The sequence below is a fragment of the Hirundo rustica genome, chromosome 2 (assembly GCF_015227805.2).
Source record: "Hirundo rustica isolate bHirRus1 chromosome 2, bHirRus1.pri.v3, whole genome shotgun sequence".
In the NCBI taxonomy this organism is placed as follows: Eukaryota; Metazoa; Chordata; class Aves; order Passeriformes; family Hirundinidae; genus Hirundo; species Hirundo rustica.
In genome coordinates this window covers 111,722,561-111,745,821 of record NC_053451.1, presented here as the reverse complement: position 1 = coordinate 111,745,821, position 23,261 = coordinate 111,722,561, and the positions used below count along the sequence as shown (strand labels likewise).

Here is a 23,261-nt window from a genome sequence, read left to right as displayed (position 1 = left end):
AATGTCACTAATGTTCACTTTTGAATAAAATTGTATTGTTTCAAAACAGTCCACTATAATCCATCTCTATCTTTCATAATTCATATTCATAAGGCTTAGTAAGCCCACTAAGTCCAGAACAAATGCATTACCAACTCAAACCTTACTTTAGGAAGAAACTGATTTTTGAAATGCAATTTCTTAAATTAATGTATTTGGTATTTAATCCACACTTTTTAAAAAATGTCCTCCTGAGTATTTAATTGTTTTCTACTGATGTTTATAAAGGTCCTTAAGTAGAAAGTATCAGCCAGAATAAGTTTCCTGCCACATATATACACATACACACACACTGCAGTCTACTGCAGTTCAATGCAGTCAGTTCCCCTGCACTACCTGATTTTTGAGGTACTCACAGAAACCAGTGAAATCAAACTGCTGCCAACTCACACTGCACTCTTCCGCAGCCCTAAGCCAACCACCACCACAGCAAAGCCTCTCTAATCACCACCATTCTTCCTTAACAGGGCTGGGTCACACAACGGCCCCATGAAAGACTTGAGCTGGCACAAGGAACGAGGTAGCAAAGAAGCAGGAAAAGGGTAAAACAGCTCATTTCAGCAGCAGCCCTGGTCCAGGCTGGCTTAAAGTGCAGGCAGAAGTGTCCACCAGCAGCTGCGGTTCCACAATAGCTGATGCCAAGGACAAGCTGCTTGATTTCATCTCTTCCCTATTCTAATGCTTTGGGCTGAATTAGCATGAAGGGAGCTGGTTCAGAGTACTAAAGGAAACAACAAAACCCCACCAAATGTACAAAGACTGACTATTTTTCAGTTTCTTTAATTACCTGAAGTGGTGCACTGAAAGGCCAGAGAGTACTCACCCTAATGCAAGCCAGGGAACCAGGACAAACTGCAGCTCTCCTGTCACACTGACTGACATTAGTGTGAATTTGCCCTCAGATTCTGCCTCTGTGCTTAGCTGAAGGATGTGGGCAAAGCATTCTTGTAAATTCCATTCTGCTCAAGGCAAGCAGCACAACTTAACGAGGAGATAAAAGAAAGCTACTACTGAAATAGCCAATTTACTCAAAATCTTGCAAATTCATAGAATGAAACCAAATCCAAGAAAAATGTTATGAATTTTGTACATACTAGTAAATACAAAACATTTACGTGAAGCACTAATCTATTTTTTTCTTCCTCTTATTAGGGAATTGTTTGCTTAAGGGTCTAATCGTGATTCTCCAGGCATATTACTTAAATTACATTCCCAGAAAAGTGCATTTCAGGGCTTCCACAGAATTTCACTTGTCTTAGTCATGTGCATTTGATAAGGCCAACTTCCTGAGTTCATCACTTCTCCCTCCAAATTAGTGTGACGTCCTCAAAACACACAATAGGAACTTCAAGTTATGCAGCAGCTAACTAAAAACATTTCATCTCCAATAAATCATCTGACTGCTTCTTGTAGTATCTGCATGTTCTCAATTGCAGGGATATCCTTGTTCAGGTATTTTCCTTTTTAATTACAGTATATACAAACATACTTTCGTAAACGCAGTCTTAATACAATTCATGCAATTTAAACAGTATTAGAAGGCAGTGGTTTACCAGTTCTGTTTTCAGCCACTCATTTACCATTTATGTTTCAGAGAAAACATCAAACTGCATGCCCACGGAGAACACACCACTGCTTTAATCTCTCTAGAACTAATTAACCATGAAACATTGAATTCCCATCACTTCTTTAATTCAGACTACTCAATTTTTTAGAATTATAACGCACCAAGGCAGCTTGGCTTAGCTCAAGAATAGCCTTTATACCTATTTATATTTAATTTGATAATTTATAAACAAATGTAAACTGATGCAGTGACATATTGGTTTTAAGTGTACAGACAGCCCATCAGAACAATTCAGACTGCCTGTATCCAGCTGAATTCTAATGGATACTCTATGTCAGTTTCTTTATGTATCTCATTTCTACTATTTCTGATTTTGGATTCAGCACATTATCCCAGAATCAACAGAATAGGCTGAATTGGAAAGGCCCCACAAGGATCATCAACTCCTGGCCCGGCACAGAACCAACCCCAGGAGTCAATCCCTGTGCCCAAGAATATTGACCAAATGTTTCCTGAGCTCTGCCAGGCTGGTGCTGTGACCACTGCCCTGGGGAGCCTGTTCAGAGCCCAACCACCCTCTGGGGGAAGAACCTTTTCCTAATATCCAACCTCAAACTCCCCTGACACAACTTCAGGCCATTCCCTCGGGTCCTGTCACTGTCACCAGAGCAGAGCTCAGTGCCTGCCCCTGCTCTTCCCCTCAGGAGGAAGCTGTAACTGCACTGAGGGCTCCCCTCAGTCTCCTCCAGGCGGAACAGACCAAGGGCACTCAGCCCCTCCTCACACGGCTTCACCTCCAGACCCTTCTCCATCCTCATGGCCTCCTTTGGACATTCTCTAAGAACTTCATCTCCCTCTTATGTCATGGTGCCCAAAACTTTCCCCAGCACTGGAGGTGAGGCTGTCCCAGCCCAGAGCAGAGCAGGACAATCCCCTCCCTTGCCCGGCTGGCGATGCTGGGCCTGATGTCCCTCAGGACAGGGATGTCCCTCCTGGCTGCCAGGGCACTGCTGACCCACATTCAACTTTCCATTGACCAGGACTCCCGGGTCCCTTTCTGCAGCACTGACCTCCAGCATCTCATTCTCCAGTCTATCCATACATCCAGGGTTGCTCTATACCAGTTACGAGCCACATAAAAAAAAAAATTACCACCTTTACTCAAGGCTTTGAATGGATGTTTTAACACAGCATCAAGATGGAGACAGAACCCTGTTAAGTGACAAACTCACTCCTCCCACTTCTAATCAAGCAATGTATGTGGCTATGAAGACTGAATCAAATGAATCCCACTGACATTGCTTTTGATGCCAACTGAGAAAATTCTTATTTGACATGTTTTTCCCATCTCCTTATGTCACCCGGATCCACCACTAAATCGTAAGTGAAAGCCAGTTTTGACCCCACTTGACTCCTTGGAATTCCAGTAGCCCCAGAAAAAGACAACCATAGATTTTCTGATTCTGTATGGTTCGCTCTCAGAAGGCACCACCCAATGTGAGCAGCATTCCAAGACAGCCCCTGCTGCCCACAGGGAGGACACCAGACAGGCACTGTCCTTCAGGAGGGGCCTCAGCTTCCAGGCTCAACCATCCAATACAGCTGCACACCTGAACCTCACCACAGTCTGCAATCTCATGCCTACAGAGCAGAATAGGTTAACTTGGTTTTGGGAAGAAATCAAGCACTTTTTCAAAAGCCAGGGAAAAAAATCAGATGTAGGTTCCTGGGTAAGTGGTGGTAAGAAGCAAATAGGTCCACAATACTCTGTTACATGGTAACATGTCACAGCAAACACAAAGGATGGCATCTTAGCATGCAATGATAAAAGAACAAACACAAGTTTCTAATATGTTGACTAGAATGACCCTCATTTGAGTTTCTCAAAATCTCCTCTTCAAAAGTAACTGAAACACCCCAATACATACTTCCCTTTTCCCTGAATTACCTGCTCATAATACAGAGTCTCAGAAAAAAGCAAATGCAAGGTGCCAGATGACAGAGGCAGACCTTAAAATACATTTCATTATTCATGAGCATTACCTAAGCCCTATCCAGTAGGACAGACCTATTTTTCCTTTAACTAAAGTATTCTGGATATACACAAGTGAGGACATATGTCACAAAATCTACTTTGCCATGTGGTAACAATGAATGCCAGAGTAAGAGTCTGCTTAACGTGTAACAACAGAGCTTTCCAACAACCATGCAACAACTTATTTACAGAATGATGTTCCCATGAAACAGGACCTCACAGATGTGCTTCATCAGAAGTGCTGTAATGCAAAAAGGCTTAACAGCAGCAATACAACTTTGGGGTTGAAAGGTATCACTGATTTGTTTCATACAGGATTCTAGGAACTGCCTTCTTAAAACCTTAATAAGTACTGACTCATCACAAGGATTATGATGTGATTCTAGTTTAAAAATTCTAGACTTCTACCCTATTCCTTTATTTTGACCAGAACAACTTCTCAACCAGAAAACATCTCCCCCAAATCTGTAACACTGACCTAATTCAGGAGTTACAATATATACACACCCCCACACATTTTCCATTTTCTTTCCTCCCTGTGCCTTGTATCTTTGAGGAAGGAGGAAATTATTTACATAATCAGAATAGAGAACTGGAGGTCGCAGCTTTTCACTCATTGACACTGACATGCACTGAAAGTGAAATGCATTCAATGATTAATGCCAAACCTGCCATTAAGCTACTATTCAGTAGAGAAAGAAGTATCTAACTTTCGACATTTAAACAATACCTGTTAAGGGGCAATGAGAAAATGTTATCTCATATAGCATATATTACCAAAATAAAATAAATACCCATTAATACAATAAATACAAATTACTATCCTTTAAATTCCTTCTCCTCCTAAAGAAGTGAGTGTATATGAGACTTAGTAAACTGCATCAGGTTCCAACATTAGTTCAAACCAATAAATGTCTTAATGGTACAGAACAAGACAGAATTTGAGTAACTGTAATGGTTACAAACTACAACTATTCTCATTGAAAAATAGGTTACTTCAAGTAACCTTTTTTGTTGATTATTTCTCATCATACACTGAAATTAAGTCAATTAGCAGGATAAGTTTCTGGAACATTGAGAACATCCATGCAAACATACAAGTCTCTTTGCCCTCAAATTCACATAACAAAGGGGAATTGTCCTGAAACATACTTCAGCTCTTTTGTGACTTTCTTTAATTTCAAAACTTAGTGTTGGGACTAAGCTCAGCTAAGATACATCTACTTAACAGTATCCAACTTCACCTTGTACAAGATGCTAATTCATGGAGCATTCACATGAGTTTAAGCAAGCAGTGAAAGCATAGAAAGTGAACTTCTGAACCTGAAGGCCAAGAAATTCTAATCAAAACAAACTGCATTCAAGCCAAGGCTGACAACAGGATTTGGCTCTGCACACCAAGACAACAAAGCTGACATACTCAAAACATTAACCTGTTTCACAGCATCACAGAATGGTTTGGGTTGGAAGAGAGCGCAGTGATCCTCCAGTTCCAGCCTCCTGCAAAGGACAGGACACCTTCCACTAGACCAGGCTGCTTCTTCAATCCAACCTGGCCTTGAACACTTCCACGGATGGGGCATCCACAATGTCCCTGGGCAACCTGTGCCAGTGCTTCACTACAGGAAATAATTTCTTCCTAATATTTACTCTAAACATACTGTCAGTTTAAAGCCATTCTCCCTGTCCTATCACTACATGCCTTTGCCATAAGTCCCTCTCCTGCTTTCCCGAAAGCCCCTCTTGATACTATGGTCTCCCCAGAGCCTCTTCCAGGCTGAACAGCCCCAAGCCTCTCAGTGTGCCTTCAGAGGAGAGGTGCTTCCACATGGAGTAACTTCCCAAAAGACTTAAATAAAAAAGGAAACACTATACATCAAAGGACTATCTTGCTTCAAAGCAGTAATTGCTGAAGGTCAGGCCCTGAGAGGGAACTGAGAGCAGCAGGGTCTTCCTCCAAAAGACATTCACCTGCCAATAACTCTTGGGACATGTAAGAGTCAGATACCTGGTTACTTCCAGCACATGATGCTTTTTCACAAATAATGTAACAAAAGGACAAGCCTTCAGATCACACACTTAGTTCTGGCTACCAGATGGAAAAAACAGTTCAGCTCCTGTTCTGGAGAGGTGTTTTGCTCACGTGACAGTAAACAGAGACAAATCCAAATATAGAGCATCCAGTCAATGCCTTACACAAAACCCCACCAAATGTTAAAGCAATTAACTGAGTTCCCCTCAGGGAGCTGTGGCCCTGCTGTCATGCCTTTCCATAGGTGCACATCTCAGGCTGCTATCAAAGACAAAGTGCTGAGCAAGACTGGGCCTCTCATCCTGTACAACCATCCCTGCACTCAGGAGCTTTCACTGGGAGTTACACTGGTGCAACTGGTATCAAAATACATCCTCAAGGATATTCAGTGTAACTCAGTGGCAGAAGGAAGAGGAACATAAATGTACAGCCCCTAAAATTCTATTATTCAAATTACTGTTCTAAACATTTCCCAGCAATGAAGAAACAATATTCAAGGCACTGGTAAGTAGCTAAATAATATGGGTGCTTATGGTGGGAGATGAAAATTTTAGATAAAAACCCCAGACTTTTCAAGAACAGAATCCAGTAAATATAAAAACCACTGGTAACTGCACACACTGGAACCTAAGAAAAGCAAACTTACTAACATCTATCTAGTAAATACAAAAATCTATTTTAAAATGCTTAGACATTTTGAACCACGACTTTCACTTACTATAAAGCCCTTTTCTTGAATTCCCAATGAACATGCTAAGAAGTGGGAAAGACTTACTTTTACCTTGTATTAATAGAACAGGCTATAGTAAGAAACACCTCCAAAACTAAAACAACAAAAAATATCAAAGAACTTCAGTATATAATTTGTTTCAGTCAGACCCAATTCACACTGTTGTATTTTTTTCCAATTAGGCTACGGTTTATTTATGCACAAAGCTGTCCTTCTGCAACCCAAAAAAAACATGTTCTTGGAAATAGAACCAATTAGGATTGAGCTGATACCTCAGGTCCAACTGCAAATCCAGTCCTTTTCAGGCAGCCACAGAACAGTTCAGGCAAGGACAAGGAATACATTCACAGTTGGTAATCTATCATCTATGGAGTAATTGATATTGCATCATTATATCTATCACTACTTCAAGAAAAGAGTATGTGTAAAGTTTGCAATGAAGACAGATTAAATGCTCTTGGTCCCTTACTTCTGATTCTTAAATGCATAGTTTGGTCCTGGATTCACCCAATTCAAAAGTGGATGGGACAGCTACACCTCTGCAAGCATCCAATACACCTGAGCACAAAACAGTCCCAGTGCTCTGGGAATGCATTCAGCATCCTCCTTTTCACTTGATACTAAGAACGCTTTTACTGAATGTGACTCTTTATCATTTGTGCTTTAGGAGTTATGCTTAAAGATGGTTTCTCTGCATGTACATTACTTTTAATTGAAAGTGCATCTATATATAGGTGGTAGTGGTATCAGCTGCTTTTCTTAGCTCTGTGTGCTAATTCAAGCAGTCAACTGTCTTCTTGTATCACAAGCTAAAATACCTGCAAAAATATGTATTTTAGATGTATTGGTTCTGTTCTTGAAGTCCACAGCTTAAAAGCTCCTAGCTCGAATAATACCTTACTGTATTTATAATCTGCAGCTTCAGAACCAAGGAGGAGACACTATGTCATATGTAGGAAATGCTGTACCTCTTCTCAAAAGCTGGAGGAAGAGGTAGGTTCTCCTGCTCTTCCTGATTTTGTTTGTGTGCCTGATTGGCAGTTCTGATTTTTTTGAAAGGAAAGCGCCAGTTAAAAGTACAGGTTGTGTAGTTCTTGTCTGCCGATTTCTCAGTTCTTTTTTCCCTCTGATAAGCCCAAAAGTCAAAGAGAATGGAAACAGCAGTCTTAAAAGGACATCTTTATTCCCCAACTGCAAGGGAGTAGATAAATAGTTGCAAACCCCAGAACAGCCAGGCTACCTTGGCAATGGACGGTCTCCCACATTCCCGAATGGGCTCAGATATTTGATTCATCCCACTGCACTCTCATCTCACTGCGGCAGCAAATTGGTGTAGAGGGAGAACTTTTTGGGTACTTGTATTTTTTCTAGATGTAAAAGGCTGTAATTCACAAGTTTCTTATCAGTTCTGTGACCAAAATTACATGTTTATGTTAAAAAGACAGTGCTAAGATTTATTCTTTCTACATACATACAATTGTGGTGTTCACAGACAGTTGCTTTTGTAAAATAACTGTGCTTTTTGCCATGTTCACCAATCTATACAAAGTTTTCTGTAAGTGCTTTTTTCTAGGTAAATGACCTGACATTTGGCTGTGTTAGTGCACATTTTATTGTGCCAAGCTTACCAGATAACTCACATTACTCTGCGATGTGCCATGTGCAAGATTTATTAGTAATTTCATAGTTTTATCTATATAATTGGTAATATATTAACAGTATGAAATTGTGAAGTGCTAGGTGAAGAGTTTGGCTAGGAAATGTGCTCCTGTTTGTTAAAATCATGTTAATAACTCTGGTTTCACTCAGGAAAGGTTCATTTTTTCTTTTACTGCTTCGTTTCTGTAAATTTAATCAGACAAGTGTGTTACAATGCAGTACAGAAATTCAGATAGTCTCTAACACCTTTTGATTCTCCTCCTCTGCTCTGCTGAGACATCACCTGAGAGTGCTGTGTACAGCTCTGGTGTCCCCAGTACAAGGACATGGAACTGTTGGAGCATGTCCAGAGGAAGCCACAAAAAAGTTGGTAAGAGCAGTGGAACATCTCCCTAATAAAGACAGGCTGAGAAAGCTGGGGCTGGTCAGCCTGGAGAAGGTTGAGTGGAGACCTCACAGCAACTTTCCAGTATCTGAAGGGGATCTACAGGGAAACTGGAGAGCAACCCTTCATCAGGAATGGTAGAGACAGGAAAAAGACTAATGGGCATGAAAGAGGGGAAATGTAGGTTAAATATCTGGAAGAAATCTTTTAGTTTGAGGAAGGTGAGACACTGGAACACGCCGCCTGGGGAGGTTGTGGATGCCCAACTCTGGCAGTGTTCAAGGCTCCTTTCTTCTTTCATCATCAAACGCTTGCCTCTTTAACTTGGTAAAAACGTTGGAGTTTGTATCAAATATTGTAATTTAAGCAGGAACATTTCATTGTTACTTCAGGTTGCATTAGATTCTATAAAGTCTCTCTGAGTCAGGTCCTACTGTTAACTAGAAAAGAACATGGGTCTTGTAAATTCCAAAAGACATCCACAGACTATCTCACTTCTTTTTATGAGAGGAGCTCAAACCCTTCATAATTGTTACAAATTTTGTACCCTAGCTCTAGCACAGGATAAACAGAAACTTCCTTGGATATTGTTTTCTTCTTTTGCTGCGGAGCTCACAGAGAAAGTTCAGACTTTTTTTAAACACAATTTCGTAGGCAGGATTGATGAAGGTAAAATGATGACATATCTACTTCCTCCTCCAATTACAGGAATATTTAAGAATAGAATTATTTTGTTCATCTGCATGGGACCTCCAATGATCATCTAGTCCAAGTACCTCAAGATTACAGATAATACTAACTGCAGACAAAAATGTAAAAAGGTTAATTAGAAAAGTCTAAATCAAAAACACTCCCTTTGAAGTACTAGAGCCATTTAATACTGTTCACAACTCCAATTCTTCCTATGGAACAGAGTAAAAAAAGAAATAACCCGTCAACATTCCACCCTTGGAAGATTGTGCCAAACAATACTGAGGTCCAAATCCTCACGCGTGTTCAGTGCCATCCCTAGCCTTGGTTTCTTCCTGAGACCCAAACATGTGGATTCTGTAATTTCTGATGAGAATCATGCATTTTACCAGGCCATTGGTAAGCGCTGAATGGCTTTTGCTACCTTCATTCTTTCTCAAGAATCTGAAGGGAAGGATAATGGCATCCTGCAGATTTGTCCCACTTGCAGCTTTAAAACGTGGCCTTTATTTATAGTATACATACTGCACTTAAGGCTTTGCAAAACTCAGGACTATAAATATTTGAAACATTGGCCAAAGTCATTCAGCCAGTAAATTAGGGATATTATTACAACGTTATTTTTACATGTTACTTGTGCTCTATTTCTTAAACCCTGCTTATGCGCAGCACCTGATGTGTCACCGTGGTGCACAGCACTCGATGCCAATACTGCAATTGGACTGTAAAGATTCTGGTAGAAAAGTGGAGTTTAAAACTGACCTGCAAAAATCGGGCTCAGCCTCTCTGGCTCCCTTTATGTTCCCTATGGAAAACTTAATGGTTTCTCTAAACTATGTCAAACACTGTACTAAAGAAAATTAATTAATCAGTAGTAGTCTTTATGTCTAATATTCTGTGACATTATCAGCACATTATGGAAATTTTCACACAAAATATAAAATCAACACAACTTACTGCTTGGTTAATTGTAAATAATTAAAGCATGATACAGCACCTAACACAGGTATTAAGCTGGAAGCAGATTACATTCTTGAACCATGACAAAAATAACTTTGCGAAACACCTAGATATTTTTAAATGCTTTAAATTCAAATATCTAAGCATTCTTGTTACTGCACTAGCTTTAATTTCACTTTTTTTTAAACTCTGCTTTTCATTTAATGTTTAATCAGCACAAACTAAGCACAAGAACCCAAACTCTACCATCATCATTGTCAAGTGTAATTCAAATATCTCTAATACAGAAGAAAGTGACACCAGCATTAAAATTCGTCTTTCAATAAGCTTCTTCACAACTTGTTTAACAAACTTAGCCAAACCCCCCACTAGTTTCAATGCACCAACTGCCTACTCAGCCTGGCGATTTCTGTACTGTTCCATGCCAGATAACTGCAAGTAAACATTTTGACATTTTCTGCTGCCTTACAACCATTTCAGTCAGAAGATACTTTGCCTGAAAAATCAAGCTTGCACAAGCTCCCTAGAGGTGTTACAAGATGATAGCTCATGTCTTTTAATACTGTCTGCCTTAAACCTGCTCCATTCCAACCAAACTCATACCAGCCCATCTTCCTAGGAAGACTGAATGCTCCAGAAATCCCTGAGAATGATCTACCTGCTCCAGAGAACCTGTGTAACTACTCCCCTCAAAAACCTTGCCCTCTCTAGAGGGAAATAAGAAGAGGCAACAGAACAGCAGTTTGTCTTCTGTCTTCGTGTTCCTTCTGCCAACACAAGGAAGGCTTCAGTTTGATGTAAATGCAAAAAGATAAATATCAGGGGAGGCTGGAAAGGAACAAGAAGCCCCTAGAAAGTACACTAAGAACAAAGCAGGGTGTGAAACAGGGGAATTTTTTCCACTGTTCACTCCCCACCATGGAACCAAGGAGTGACACCACTGTCCCAGAAACACAGTATTCCTGTATGCATAAAGCCTATTAAAAAGCATCTTCTTTACTGAGAAATGCAAGAGAAAACAATCAACTATTAACTAAGCACTGAGAATAGTTTAAGAATTCTGTTGCAGCTATCTAAAAACCAGAAAGTCATTCAAAAAAACCACAACCCACCATACACACACACAAAAAAAAAAAAATCTGTAACACACACTGCTGCTATTTTCCCTGGACCGAAATAATCCCATAAACTGCCAATCCCAGAAAACCCCTTGCTAAAGAGCCCTCCCTTCAGTCACAAAACAGCCTACAAAGGTCCCACTTCTGAGCTGAGCCTACTAGGAGAGACAAGAGGAACATTGGACGTGTTCTTCTCAGGGACAGTGCTTAAACCTGCGCCATGTGAGTAACAGAACTCTAATAAGGTGGTTTTGTCACCACAGAGTGTGCGTGGATCTATTCTGCTTCTACTGATGGAATCTCAGTGGGAAACAGCAATTTCATTGCCCAGTACAAGTGTTATATCCTGATAAAATAAGTCTCATTGTATTTCTGCATGTGGACAAGCCTTAGCACAGTGTAAAGCCTCTCAGTCTGTCTGAAATCAGAGAAGTCTCCACTGTGACAAGAAGGGGAGGAGGGCAATCCTGTTGGCTTCCATCCTAACCACTTTTTCACCACTAAGGAATTAGCCCTTGCATCACGACATCACCAGCCAGATCAAGAAGCCAATGTGGCTGAAAGGTAACTGGAGGATAGGAATATAATCATGTTAGTTTTCAGCTGTATCTTAAGCCATAAGAACACTAACAATGGCAGGAGAACCAGGAAGAACACAGAACCATGAACAGAACGAACTCTTTCAGCATCACTGCAAATCTCTCATGAAATTACAGCCTAAAAGAGGAGGGAAAGCGAAGGAAACCAAATACAGATCATTACAATCAGCACATATTTAACTAACATATAACAAGGTTCAAGTACATTATAGCACAAATGAGTCTTTACAACATAGAAAAGTCATAAAGACCAAAATTCTTTCCAAGCACAGTGGCTATCACAGCAAAATGCACACAGAGAAAGCCGTTTAGTAGATGATAAATGCCAGGAATGTCAGTCCACCAACAGCACAAGTTCTGTCATGAAAGAAATATTAAGCAGCCACAGCAAATAAAGCCAAGTGCAAGAAGTCTGAGAAGGTGAAGGCAACAAACCGTCCTGGAAATTATTATAAAGCCAGTGGAATACTCAGCAGATCACAATGAGTCAGGAAAATTTGTTGGCAGTAATACTTTGAATAATCTCACTACAAGCAGACAACTTAATGATGAAGCTACAGCAAGTAACATGGAAGCTGCGAAACACAGAAGGTGGCAAAAATTTTACTTCTGATGAAAAAAAAAAAAGAAGAAGGAAAAAAAAGGCCATAGTTATGAAACTGTAAGCAAAACTCTACACAAACATTACCTGGAAACTCAGGTAAAAAAACTGGAACTAGAGATGACAGAGCATGAGTACCTGAGTACAACAGCTACATCCACTGTGACAGTCAACATCTTACGACGTTTTCACAAGTTTTCATTTAACAAAATTTTGTGTCTGCATGAGACAGACACAACATGCTCTCTGTATTTGTCAAAGGCTCAATTTGTCATTTTGCTCCTACCTAATTGGAATTTTCAGAGTAATCTGGTTTCTACTGTAATTTCATTTCCATCAAACTAAGTCCCCTGGGTAAACAGTAATCAACTGAGGCACCAGGAAGAAAAATTGTCCCTACCTTATTTGTCACACAAGTTTAATGATGTTTAATAAGGAAAGAAACAGAACTTCAGAAATCAAAGGGAAATATCTGGCTTATAAGGCAGCTATATAGAATTTTCCAAATTTAATTCTGTGTCTTGTTCCAAAACACTGCTGGAGAACACACCGGTCTTTTTCAGATTAACCTTTTTGTCTTCCTCTTCTGGGCATTGAGAGAAGAGAAAACTGAGAAAGAGTGAGGAGGTACAACAGCAACTCAAGCCAACAAAACTGTGTAACACCTGAATATCTAACAAAAATCCACTGAAAAGTTATGACAAGAGGTAGGTTTGAAGTTTACAGCCTCTGTGTCTCAGTTCTTCATCAATAACACAAAGGCAACACAAGCTTTTTGATTAATGTTTGGGTAACAAACAGGAAGAGAATGGAAAGAACCTAAAGAACCTATCAAGCTTATTAACAAAGGAATAATTCTACTCAGATTTAGACTGATGTCACACTTGCTTTTACAGAAAGAATTCCAGATAAAATACTGAATGACCATCTAATTCCATCTGACTGAATGAGTCAGGGATTCAGTGGGAGGAAGAGTCTCTAACTAAGGGGAGTGGGGAAAACTCCAGTTTAATGACAAGCTTCATTCTCATATTTCCCCACATTCCATGTTTATGTAAACACAGAGGAACCTGAAGACCAAGCACAAGGTCCTACATAAGAGTCAGAGCAATCCCAAACACAAGCACAGGCCAGCAGAAGAATGGAATAAGAGCAGCTTTGAGGAGAAGGACTTGGGGGCGTTGGGGGATGAGAAGCACAACATGACCCGAGACAACGTGCACTCACAGCCCAGAAAGCCAAATGTGTCCTGGGCTGCATTCAAAGCTGTGCGGGCAGCAGAGTGAAGGAAGGGATTTTGTTCCTCTACTCTGCTCTGGTGACATCCCACCCACAGAGCTGTGTGCAGCCTTGGGGTCCCCAGCACAAGACATGGACCTGCTGGAGCAGGTCCAGAGGGGATCAGGAAAAGGACCAGAGGGTCAGAGCAACTCTGCCATAAAGCCAGGCTGAGAGAGCTGGGGTTGTTCAGCCCAGAGAAGAGAAGGCTCTGGGGAGACCTTAGAGCACTTTGCAGTCCACAAAGGGGACTTAAAAAAAGGTGGAGAGGGACTTCTGACAAGGGCATGTAGAGACAGGACAAGGGGGAATGGCTTTAGGCTGGAAGAGGGTAGTTTTAGAGGAGGGGCTAGGAAGAAAATCTTTACTGTGAAGATGATGAAGCACTCAAACAGGTTGCCCTGTTGATGTCACAACACAAGAGTTGTGGATGTCACATCGTTGGAAGTGTTCAAGGCCAGGTTGGATCACAGGATCCACTACCAGCTCCCTAAATGGTTCTTAAATGCTTATAAAACGTTTACACAGACCATGATTCATAATTTTTTTTCCCAAGGCTCTTTGCATCATTTGTTTTTCACCACACACAATTTTAAAGTAACTTCACTGAGCCATCTGATAATTTGACTAAAAAATGAATAATGGACGTGTTTTAAAAAAATAACCTTTTAGTTCTGTTGAGAAATTCACTCTGAAATACAAACCCCATGAAATTTCCTGATGAAATAATAAGAAAGCAAACTTTTCACTTCTATTTATCAATAATCCATTCAGGAACAAGTCACCTCAACCATCAACCTCATCTTTACAAATGCAGCAAGGCAAAAAAAAAACTTCAAGTGATGATATGCACCCTGTGACAAGCTGCTGTCTGTAATGCAGACACTTGCTTATTCACAGCTAGAAAGTGTCTCCAAAGTATTCACCCAGCATCACCAATTCTGGGAAAACAGAACATTAGCTGTTCAGTAGAGACAAGACAACTCTCCCTAAAAGCAGATCACTAACACCTGACCCAACAGGCAAGTAGGAGCAAACTACAAAAACTTTAACAAAATTCTCTTATTAAGAAAAATCATCACAAAAATCATGAAAGTATCTTAAGAGAAAACAAACATTTGGGCAGCCTATGTAAGAAGCAAAGTTATTTACACCTACAGAAATGTATCCCTAAAGTAACTTCTGCACAATTCCTGTCAAAGGAAAAATCATTGCAACTGAACTGTTTAAATGACAACATGGTTGTTCAGGCTTCTTCCCTTCCCCTCCATGTCTAGAGTGAAGTTCTAAGACAAGAACTTAAACTGATTATGTCAAATACATGGAAAAAAGAATTCTAGTGGACAACTGCAACTTAGAACTTAAGTGACATACAACGACAAACTCACATTTAAAGCAAATCTTGCTGTTAGACTAACTTAAAGTAGAACTAAAGGGTTAGTCTTCATTTTAAGCATAAACTACTAGCTATTTATTGTATTTTCACACCCAGAAAGAACTGCAGTGACACATCAACCCTGCCAAATCCTCAAACTGTGTTTCAGGTGTAGCACAGTGTAAACACATACTTGAAAGCACGAAGCAGGAGAGATTTTGACCCTCTGCTCTCAACTGTTGAGTTACTCACTGCTGGCCGACATAATGTCCATAACCTGCACAACACCTCCGCCTTCGAGGTGACACCTGTACCTGGGTAAATGCGACACAAACAATACACTGAGTACTAGGGCAGTGCTAACTTCAGAAAAAGATGATCTTCTGAAGCACCATCTAAGGATCAACCAGCACAGTGCAGTGGAACATCCAAATTAAACTCTGATATTGGCTCTTACCTGCCAGCAATGAAACTAAACTAACCACCATCCTCCTCCAGCTGCCTCCAGGCAACATATCCCGAGTTCTACCGGTCCTAAATATTCATACCATTACCAGGAAAGTGACAGAAAATAAAAGGAACATTCATGGCAGGATGAATTACCAAATCCTCCTTCATCTAGTCAAAAATCTCAGAATGGTGCAGGTAAGTGGAAAATTCCAGTCATACACCTGCTAACCAGAGGCTGGGACTGATTGGGGTTTTTTCACTACACATTAGCTTACAGCAAGGTTTCACTACCACTGACCTCACTGATCATCTCACTGAACATCACACAGCTGATGGTTCCTGCATCCATTCAAAAAAACAACAACAAAAAGCAAACCTCATTTTTCCAATCCTATACATGGAAGCGGGGAAAAAAAAAAAAAAGGCTTCCCAAATGGCACAAAGGGAATTCATGTTTTCGACTACATCTTCACTAGACACGTAACAAACTGCCAACCACAGCAACCTGGCTGAACTGCTGTAAGAACACAAACTGCAGGAATGTCCAGGATGTGTTCCTGCTTAATTACCAAAACTATCACAAAGACATTCTGACACAGCAAGAGAACTGTAAAGTGCTTCAGAAATCCAACATTACCACCTCACCTAAGGAAAAAAGTCAGTACAACATGCCAGAAAAAGTCCCACTGCAAGAGTGTGTGCACACGTGTGCCTATATAAACACCACTATAAGCATTCAAGGAAAAGCACCTGGGATTTTAAGGTCTCACTGTGTTAATAAAACACTGCCTGAAAGACAGGTCAAAACATAAGGAGAGCTGTGCAAAACTGGAACATGAAACTGTAGAACCAGCCACTTGAGTTATATCTTCAAGCTCCAGAGGATTTATGTCACATTTTAAGATTTTTAAAAAGAGGAAATCCTCACAGCTAAAGGATTCAGGAAAACACACTAAAAGGAAACATTAGAAATTATCAAACAATTAACATTCTATTTCTAAATCAGAAATCTACAAAGTCTAAAATAAAGTTTATATTATAGTTTAAGGTTTTAGTTAATAAAAATTTTAGTTTTTCATCAACCTACTCAACTAAAAATTAAGTTAAACAGATATATCTTTCTCATTTAACTTTCAAATTCATGGATTTGTCCAGTTGAAATTTACTAAAAATCACACTGAAGTACTCTACTGCTAAAACAATATAAAAGCAAACTATAAACAACTCAAGGCTCATTTACCAAGATGCCAGTGTTTTGACAACAATGTTCATTCCTGTCTTATATTAGAAAAGAGACTTTTCTTCTGCTCACTGTCAAATTTATTTCTGGACAAGAAAACTGAAGTTCCACCCACAGCCAATACAGGCCTGTCCCCACTATCCCACACCACAGTGTCAGTGAGGACACCAAAAAAGCCTCTGGTAACGGAGACCATAACTGACATCACTACTGATTTTTCTTACTGAACACATTTCTAAACAATCTTTTTTTCCTACTTTCATGTTGTTACAGTTAAGACCACGCTAACACAAAACCAAACCTTTTTCTCTTCCCCACCTAGCCCTGCTGAAGTTTGAGAAAAGGTTAAGCAGCAATTAAATGACTTAAGGACTGAACCCTATGGAAATTGGGCATTTTTCTCTCAGTCCATGTTGCCATTTGACTGTTACAAAAAAGTGCTACTTGTCTCAAAGGTGCTTCTAGGGACAATTTTCTATTACTTCGGTTTGGGGCATTTTACATGAAAGCTTAATGAAAAGACAGCCCTGAAATTCCCTCCACATACTTTTCATTACTTTGAAGCAGTCATTTGAACACTTCTGTTAAAAAAAAAGAAGTCTTTTGCAATCTGTAACAGAGGATATGAGGAAACTCATGCGACAAGGATGTCTTGCCTTCAACACAGTCTTGAATCCCAGCTTAAAAATGGAATTTGGAAAAGAAAACTCACATCTCTAAGGAATGATGCAATGTGGAATTCCCCTCTTCTGAGTAAATCCACAGCTAAATGCTAACTACCAAACAGCAGGATTTACTGAAATGTCCATGCAAAGATCTAAATGCAAGAAAATCATATTTTTCTGTTGGCAGTCGCATGTGCAACGTAAACTAAGTCACTAAACAGGGTTACACAGTGGTTTTGTAAGCAGATCAAGGATGATACAAATAAAAGCTTCCCACAGTAACATTCCTGACAGTTACCCATTACTTCCAAAGCTTCCTCAATCTGACTTCACGAAAAAGAGTTGAAAATACCAGCATTCAAAACACACCTAGATCTTAAATCTACATCACATGGATCTCTTTCAGAGCTGTACTGACACAAAGTTAACCAAAAGCAAATAATTCTCATAGTCAATAGTAACTAATCCTTCAACAAAATCATATACCAACAATGTTCTTTTGAAAAGCAATCTTGGGAACATACTTATATCCCAGTGGTTTTCATTTCCAGTGTTATAATTTTTATTTGAAAACACATCAACAACTCGCAACCAAAAAGCCTTAATAATAAGCAGACTGAATTCAACTCTCAAAATAAAATTAGTAACTAATGGCTTCTTATAAAACAAAGCAAATATTAGAAAATTCACAACAGAAAATACAGAAGAAACTGGTCATGCTGTTAAGCTCCATAAAGGAAAAAAAAAAAAAAAAAAAAAGAGAGAGAAGCAAAAAGATTTAATACTAAGTCACAACTGGCTACTTTAAGACCTTATTTATTTTCCTCCTATCCTCTACAGTGAGGACAGTTATTAACAGCCCTCCTGTAAGGTTACCAACACCCCATTTTAAATTACTTTACCAACCCAGATCTACAGAACATGCTCAATGCATCAAAGGGCTCAGGTGGGCACTGTAATGGATCAGAAAGGCAGCAGTTGACATTTTGAGGGTGCAAGGTAATGACAGAAGAGCTTTCTGCCCTGTCTGCCTACTGAAGACTCTAAACAAAATATCAAAATCCCACGGATTTTGTGGGGAAAGTGCAGAGGAAACCTCTGTTAACCATATTCTCAAGTCAGTTCTAGCCTTAAGCATAAGAGAACCAGCCAATACAACATAATTGTTCTAAAAAGGGAACTCATAATGAATTATGGTTTCATAATAAGAGTGTGAGAACTTTCAAATGTTCCTACATTAGTAAGAGAACAAAAAACTGGGTTTGATAAATGGAAAAAAGTCGCTGTGTTTTTCTAACACAGAATCTAAAGTAGCTCAAACTTCCCAGATAGAAAAATTCAAGTCTCCCTGCATGCGCTAACAGAAGACCTTCCTTGCCTCCTCCTCTGCTATGGAATATCAGAACAATGCTCAGTTACGTTAAAAAATAAAAGTAATGTGTATTTACAGATGACAGATAACATGTGTGATATGAGACAAATCTACAGGAGCAGCACACAATGCTGCCAGCTTTGCAAGAGAGGAGGACTACATGAACCACAGACATCACCAAGCTGTGTTCCCAAAACATGCCCTGAAGTACAGCTTTAAATTTCAAATTCTGATTTCAAACAGGGGTGATACGGATAATAAAACTGGGTGCAGCTACACAGAGGCTGAAGAGAAGACACATCCACACAAGAAAAACTTAAGATACCTGCACAAGAGAAACCACAACCACATCTTCAGATTACTATTAATGCTTACACCCAGCAAACAACTGTCTACAGCACACAAAAGCCTTCACACTTACAACTTTTCAAACAAACATAAAATCCAGCAAAGTTTCTTACATCTTCACACTGGAATCTGCAAGTGCTGGATAAGCAAGGCTCTTGTGATTACAAGAAAAAGAATTAAAGTAAGTAAGTTTCAATGGTTTGCAGGGTTTGAATTGTCTTTAAAAAAATAAAATCCTGCTTTAAGTTAAAAAAAGTAAGGGACACCTTCGATTCATTTACTTCACAATATGAGGTTATCTTGATCTGGATGTTTTCAAAATATACTTATTTTTGATCCCTTAAAACAGATAAAACAGTATTTCTTTTCTAAAAAAGTGAGTAAATACATATACAGACACACATATATATTTATATGCGCATATACAGATACATCTCTACACTCAGAGTACTGTCTAACACGAAAGTACTTTTCATTCAAATATCTGAAATAAGTTCAGAACTTGTCTAAACCAGAGCAGGAAGGGCAGAAATACTTTCCATGGAATTTAATATATTTTCAATACACACCTGACAGAAACAGAACTTCAAAGCCATTTAAAAATAAATTGTTCAAACTAATAAATAAATTAATTCCTATCCATTCTTACCCAAGGCTATATTCATACTGGAAGGTCCTAAACTAATTTTAATTTCAAATATAAGATGTCTTGGAACAAAGGTATTACAGGTACCTTTATTTTCTCAGAAGTTTATTTTCTTTTGCAAAAGAGACACTAATCACTATTTTAGTTTGACTCTCTCATCTACGAATTTCAGCATATTAATAAAATGCATAAAGCTAAAAGTGTGCCTTTAGAACACAGAGTAGTTGCACTGGTCTGTTTCTGAGCACAAAGACACCACAATGTGGGGAATAAAATGTTTATGTAAGGGTGACAGTGTTCCACAGAGACCAAAAACAGTTTTGCTACCACTGTCTTTATTGATTACCACCTCCAGATGTAGACTTCCTGTCAATTCCATGGGCAGAGAAATTGCCACAAAGGCAAATTCTGCAAGACATGAAGCAGCCGCCAGGCAAGATTAGGACAGAAGCTTCCCAAAAGAAACACCCTGAAGACAAACTACACAAAAGAAAAGTACAAGACCCACTGGAGAGGGAAAAGTTACTGTGATACCATCTTACATTTATTTCTGGTTAATTCCTTCCCCATAAACATGCTGATAATTTGAGTTTCTTCCACTGCAGCTTTATGATTATGTTTTTGGGTTTTGTACACAGCTATCATTAAGCATCACTGTTGTCTGGGTATGGCAACAGAATAATCAATCCACGTATCCCATATGCCTCCCTGAAATTCTTGGTACCAGTTACTGTAGTTTGTTGGTTCAAAGAATAAACATTACTTCAACTCAAAGACTCAAAAGCATTATTTTAGAAAACAAAACAAAAAAAGCCCAAGCAAACAAACAAACCAACTCCCTCACGCATGACTCGGGTTTTGCTGAAATAAATATGCAACTTGATCAGCAACATTTTTGGTGGGGAGGCCGGACAATTTCTCAAGTAAAATATGAAAAGAAAAAAAAAAATTTCCAAGTACAATATGAATAATAAAGTTAGCTGCCTACAGCTTGTAGCCACCTCTAAATCTTTCAAACTAAGGACACTGTTTCTATTCCACAAACAATTAAGGTCAATTCCCCAAACACCCATCAACAGCCCCTTCCTAAATGTAACAATTTTACCACCCATTTGTCGGGCGTCTGAGAAGCTGCTGAAAAGCGCAGGTTACGTGGCCTGTCATAGCAAGTGTTGCTACAAGTATACTGAAGAATGCATAACAGTATCTCAATTCAACAACTTTTTATAAAAAAACAGGCCCCAGTTCGGCAAGTAGGTCAGCAAAAGCAGGCCTTGTGCTGGCTCCGAGCCTGCGACTTCAGAGGGTCTTTGGGCTGATACAAACGTCCAGTGCAGAGCTGCGAATATAAACCGAGTTGTACAGATAACGTGAAAACAGCTGAGACAGACACAATATGTCTGCAGCGAGCCTGGGAGACCTTTGAACATTTAATTAGAACAATTCTTCTCTGAAAGGTTCTTGTTTTGGTTTTTTTTTTTTTCCCCCTGTACAGTTGCGAGCTACTGCAAATCTTCAAAACACCTAGCTGGACCTCTGAAGGAGCAAGCTGAAAATCAAATATGGCATCTTAAAAACTACCCCAACATTTTTGGACGCCTGTACAAGAGATCACTCAAAAACAAAATAAGTAATTTTCAAAAGCTATTCCCGCTGTATACAAACAAAGCTGCGCAAAGTGGAACGGCACACGTTAACACGGTAGTAACCACCACACAAAAACCCCAGTATCCCATCCAACTGGTGAAATCCCGTTTTCTCGAGGACAATAACAGAGAGTATCTGCGGCCAAACTACAAGAAACTACCCCTGCCGCACACGTCGGGCAAGGGAAGAGGGCTGTCCTGCCTAAAATAAATCGCTACAGACAAGCCCTAAGACTCAACTCCGAAGAGAAGCGGCGCGGCGGACTGCAGGAATTAGATGAAAAAGCCACGAACGTTTTTCGTACATGGAAGCCGGGGCGCTGGAAGCCGAGGCCAGAGGAGTGGCCTACGTGTTAACAGTGTTTACAGCGGGCGTGAACGAGCTGGTGCTGCTGGATTTCATTGAGACCGTCGGGAAAGCGCCTCGGCAGGGCCTGATTTCCAGGCGTCGCCCGGGCCTACGCGGCCCCAATCACTCCACCTCAGTAATGGCGTTCGGGGCGAAGGGAAGCGAGAACCAGGGGAGGAGATGCCGGCGCAGCGCTGCGGGGACGCAGCGGGCCCTTCTCATCCGGGGGGCCCGGCCGGAGGGCCCCGGCGGGGCGGGCAGAGCCCCCCGAGGGCGCCGGGCGCTCCCCCCCGCCGGCAGCCGGGGATGAGGAGCCGTCAGCCATTTTCCCTCGCCCTCCAAAACACGGCGGTGCGGGGCCGACACGCCGGGGCTCCGAGGGAGGCGCTGCCGCCGCCTCACGCCCCGCGGGTCCCGGGGAGCTCCGTCCTCCCCCCCAGCCGCGCCCCGGCCCGCGGAACCCCATCCCCGGGGAGCACAAACAGCTGCCCGGCCCCACCCGGGCACCGCTCCGCACTCACCCGCGCACCGCTTCCCCTCGTCCCGCGGCGGCTGCTGCGGCGGCCCGGAGCCCTCCTGGGCGCTGCCTCATGCCCGGCGGCCGGCGGGGCACGGTCTCATGCCAGGCCGCGGCTCTGAGGGGGCGGCTCCGCTTCCCCCGGTTCCCACTCGGTCGCGCCGCGGCGAGAAGCGGGAGGGCAAATCCGGTGCCGCTGCCCGCGCTCCGGGTGCCGGCCCTGAGCGCTTCTCTCTCTCTGGGGCGTTTTTCCTGCGTCACCAGCTGCTGCCCGGCGGCGGCGGCGGCGGCCCTGCCTGGGCTCGGGCTGGGGCTGGGCCGGGGCCTGCGCGCTCCGCTCCGCCCCGTCCGGGCACCGGGCGCACGCGGGGGGGGTGGGCGGACGCGAGCCCGGGGCTCGGCCGGGCGGGGGTGGCGGGACCGGGCCGGGCAGCGGGAAGCTCTGCGCTCAGGGCTCGGCGGTGCGGGGGAGGCAGCGCGGAGGGAGGCGGCGGCGGCGGCTCCTCGCGCTCCCGGCGGCGGCGGCGCAGCCGCGTCTGGCGGGGCCCCGTGGGCAAGATGGCGGCGCCGGCAGCGCCTTCCGCACCCGGCCCAGCGCGGCGGCGGCGGTTCGGCCGCCCGAGCGCGGCGGTGACGCGCCGCCCGTGTGCCCGCCCGGGGCCGCCGCTCGCGGCCGGGCCCCCCGTGTGTCCGTGTGCGGGGCGGGGGCGGCGGTGAGGGGAAGGACGAGGAGCGTGAGGGGCGCACACACAACACACACGGCCGGCGGCGCGCGGGCGCGCGCGGGGCCTGCTCGGCGTCGGTTGGGCGCGCGCGCGCTCCCCATTGTGGCCCGCGCCGCCGGGCGCGCGCCGGGGCCCGGATGATGACGTCAGGGCGGTGACGGTGGTGACGTCAGCGCGGCCGCCTCCCGCCGCTCTGGGGACGCGACGGGAGCGGGAGCGGGAGGGGAGCGGGGGC

The 23,261-nt window shown here is 42.1% G+C and overlaps 1 protein-coding gene across 2 annotated transcripts in view; it reads right to left on the bottom strand.

Annotated features, from left to right (window-relative positions):
* USP9X (ubiquitin specific peptidase 9 X-linked) overlaps window positions 1-22,579 on the bottom strand; it is a 96,371-nt gene extending 73,792 nt beyond the window's left edge. Inside the window, exon 1 of one of the 2 annotated variants that reach the window (XM_040055113.2) lies at window positions 22,306-22,579. The gene's annotated coding sequence lies outside the window, so the exon portion shown is untranslated. The remainder of the gene's footprint in view (window positions 1-22,305) is intronic. The other variant, XM_040055111.2, reaches the window with a different exon arrangement.
* Window positions 22,580-23,261: the final 682 nt, after the last annotated feature.